Here is a 4,389-nt window from a genome sequence, read left to right as displayed (position 1 = left end):
GATACTGTTGCAACACCTGCTGTTTTCTTCACTTGTATCCTATACGTTTTGTCTGCTTGGCTACAGTTTCTGACCTCTTTGCTGTTCCCCAACTACATTTCTTACTGTCTGCCCTGACTTATGCCAGTCCACTATCTGTGAACCTGAGCAAACTGCCTCAACCTTAGGTCCGTTCGACCACTCTCTTCCTCATCCTTGGTACCAGGCGTCTGATTCCTGGCCTCCATGCTTCTACTTCTGTCTGGGTGGTTCTGCCATCCTTCAGACTGTTTAAGTTAGCAGTGTTTTGCAAAGGGTGTCCATTCCTGCTTCGGAAATTCAGACCTCAAATTGACACTTATTAATCCTTAATTGGCCACAACAGTGCAACAGAAAACACATTTAGCCTGACTAAACCTCATAGAATGATCATCTATTCCAGGGGTCCTCAAACTACGGCCCGCCGGGTGTTTTTGCCTCAGGACATCCATGTGTTCCGAAAGATGCTTTTGGAACACAAGGATGCAGTAGCGTACCTAGCGGGGGGGGGGCGGTCCGCACCGGGTGCCGCTCATCAGGGGGGTGCCAACTTGCCGGCACCCGGCACCCCTCCAGAGACGGACAGTAATGTCCGACGCTGGAGGAGCAGGCTCGCAAGGGAGCGGTATCGGAGGTCTTTAACAGACCACCGGCTCCCTTGAGTGATTTTAAGCCGGTTCCAGGATTTCCCTTGAACCCGGCTTAAAATCACTCAAGGGAGCCGGAGGTCTGTTAAAGACCTCCAATACCGCTCCCTTGCGATCCGCGCGGCAACAGCTGTTGTGCGCCGGGGTTTGTTGTCAGATCCCGGCGCACAACACTGAAGCCGCGCCCACCGCTGTCCGTGCCCTCTGAACCCCGTGTCCTCGGAAGAAGACAGAAGAACTGAAGAAGAAGAGGAGCGAAGAGCAGGAAAAGGAGCTGTAAGGAGAAAAGAGGAAAGGTAGGAAAGCATACAGTGAGAGTGGATTGGTGTATGTGTGTGGATTGGTGTATGTGTGTGGATTGGTGTATGTGTGTGGATTGGTGTATGTGTGTGGATTGGTGTATGTGTGTGGATTGGTGTATGTGTGTGGATTGGTGTATGTGTGGGGATTGGTATGTGTGTGGATTGGTGTATGTGTGTGGATTGGTATGTGTGTGGATTGGTATGTGTGTGGATTGGTGTATGTGTGTGGATTGGTGTATGTGTGTGGATTGGTATGTGTGTGGATTGGTATATGTGTGGATTAGTATGTGTGTGTGGATTGCTATGTGTGTGGATTGGTGTATACGTGTGGATTGGTGTATGTGTGTGGATTGGTGTATGTGTGTGGATTGGTATGTGTGTGGATTAGTATATGTGTGGATTGGTATGTATTTGTTCGTAGTTTTTTTTTTAACTATAGTCCGGCCCTCCAACGGTCTGAGGGACCGTGAACTGGCCCCCTGTTTAAAAAGTTTGAGGACCCCTGATCTATTCTCTGGTACAAACACACAGAAATGGTCCATTGAAACCCTAGAAAACCTGTGCTTGTACATTTCAAGACAAACATTTTTCATCTAACCTCCTCTAGACCTGTCAAACCAAAATGTAGACACTGTATGAGAACATATTAAACACTTCGCACATGCGCAGTCAAGCAAAAATAAACATTAATAAGGACTGTCACAGAACCAGGGCTGCAGAGGACCCTTAATATCTTGGATGCCCCTAGCCCCACTAGAACGCTCTTTTGTACAAATATACCACTGGTGGTGGGGCTCAGATGAGGGGTGGTTGGGAGAGGGAGCACCTTGGCATAGCCCCGAAAACGATTTAGGGTTATATGGGCATTGCTGTGCTTGGTTGCCTGATTGTGGCGCCGGGCTGTCTAGGTGGGGTATTGTTTGTGGAGATGGGATTATCTCCTAATCTGATAGTTTGGATATAAGGCTGTGTGTTTTCACAATAAAGTGTTCTTTTTTCTTCACCTCAACATGAGTTCTGTCTGATGCTTGGGGTGGGCTGCTTCAATCACTTACTGTCCTTGTCAGGACAGTACATGTGCTGCATCAGCTAGATCTCGGTCCGCTACAGTGCCAGCCTGGCTTCATTCCGACAAAGTCCTGCTTCATCTCTCTACCGCTAGTTCTGTCTAGCACTGAGAGTGTTAATCGCCGAAGTCTCGGGAAGGAAGCAACGTTTAGTGGGTGTACCCAGTCGGGGTACAGGACCTCCCTTCACAAGGACATTTAGCCCTTTCAGTGCTGAAACCATAAGATATCAAACACACTACTACTTTTAAAGCACACAGTGTTTCATAATTGCGTTGACAATTTGTGTCACAGTTGAGTAACTGTATTTTATTTAGGACTCCTTGATTAGCCAAAATGATGATCTAAACCCCCATGTTTATTGAAAGTAAAGTGGCAGTGGGTGTAGATACAGTGTATTGTATAACTGCTTTTAACATTTATAATGTAAACTGAATTTGGGGAGTTTAGATGTTAAGGTCATGTGAAAACTGGTTGGTTATTTGACATCTGGTTAATCAATTTAAAAAAAATTGGAAAATAGAGAATGTTTCAAAGATGTTTGAGTTTATATGCAAATTATTTAAATATAACCATCAGACAAAAGTTAACTCAGTATAAGACTTATAGTTAATTCCTATTTTACATGTTTTAGATATATAGTTACCTGTTTTAAAATATATGTAATGGATGCTATATTCATTCAGTCTTCTGTAATAAATATATAATCTCAAGCATCTAATGATCACAGGCATCTCTTTACTTACAGTTAATACAACATTAGTGAAATATTGGCTGCAGTTGAATAACAAGCCCTCCAGTGTTCCTTGGGGAGTATTCCATATGGTAATGTCTATTACTATCAGAGCATTGATTTTTGGCCTAAGTTCTGAGGAAGTCTTTCCTTCCATCCAGAATGGAAAATTCCACAGTGTCCTCAGACTGCTAAGAAAAGTCTACCAAATCCCCAGGGGGGGCATTTGCCTCTTCATTTACAGAGCTTCTTAACATAGGCTGGGGAATATTTACAATACCAGCTGGCCCACCCACTGTTTCACATTTTTATAGCGCTGTTATTGTATTTTATTGTTTATAGCCTAAAGCACCAGTTAATGCAATTGCCTTAATCAGGAATACATTTTGGTGTGCCAAACTCTTAAAATAAGGAGGGAAAGGGCCAAAGAGAGTCCCGCTGAATATCTTGGGTTTAGTTCAAAATACCCTAGCTAAACATGTTATTAAGTTCCATTGTAGATATTTTCTGGTGCAGAAACTCCGTTAATTAAGGAACACAATTTAAGCCAAGATACACTGGCTGTTTATGTTTTATTGTGGCACTACTGCAAGGCAAAGTATAAAAGAAACAACGATAGTACATGATATATATATATATATATATATATATATATATATAGAGAGAGAGAGAGAGAGAGAGAGAGAGAGAGAGAGATATGGGGTATGGATCAGGGGAATCATCATGGGGCTGAAATAGGCTTTAGGGACTGAAACATACTTTAGCAACAGAGTCTCCAATAAGGGCTATAGGCTGTTTGGGGAGATCTGATCTCCCTCTAACCGGCCCCAAACAGAGGGAGTGCATACATGTGAGCATGCATGTGTATGTGTGAGCACAGATATGTGTGTAAGTACTTGTGAGCACGATTGTGTATGTGTGAGCACGGATGTGTGTAAATGTGTGTGAGCACAAGTATGAGCAAATGTGATTGTGTGCGTGAGCATTGATGCTATATATCGTATTTGCCCAAATATAGGCTGCACTTTTCCCCCCCGCTTTAAGTCTTTAAAGTGGGGGTGCGGCCTATAATCGAGGTTTAGCGCAGGGATGCGCAATTCGTATCGCCCGACGTGCAGTTCTGGGTGCCGGGCAGGTGTTTTTTTTCTTTTTCATTTAGCTCTGCTGCGGGAAAGCAGCAAGGTTAGGACCCAGATCCCGCAGATGTTCACGCAGATGTTCACCGGTTCTCTGCCTTAAAAAACTCCTGTAAAGTGAAGCGCCGTCCAATCAACTTTGCCGAATTAGGTTGAATCTGAGAGGACAATATATCCCTATACACTTAAGAATTAATCACTAGTGACCCATTGTCATCGGATGCCCATGCCATCACATTGCCTCCATCTTGTTTTACAGATGATGTAGGAAATCTTCTCCATATTTTTTTTTCTTCCCATCATTCTGGTACAGGTTGATCTTAGTTTAATTTATCCAAAGACTGCTGTTACAGAACTGGGATAGCTTTTTAAGATGTTTTTTGGCTAATCTGGTCTTTCTATTCTTGGGGTTTATAAATAGTTTGCACCTTGTGGTGAACCCTGGGTATTTGGTCTTGTGAAGTCTCCGCTTTATGGTAGACTTGG

This window comes from Spea bombifrons, chromosome 6 (assembly GCF_027358695.1).
Source record: "Spea bombifrons isolate aSpeBom1 chromosome 6, aSpeBom1.2.pri, whole genome shotgun sequence".
Lineage (NCBI taxonomy): Eukaryota > Metazoa > Chordata > Amphibia > Anura > Pelobatidae > Spea > Spea bombifrons.
The sequence above is the reverse complement of the archived record's forward strand: the minus strand, read 5'-3'. Positions refer to the sequence as shown.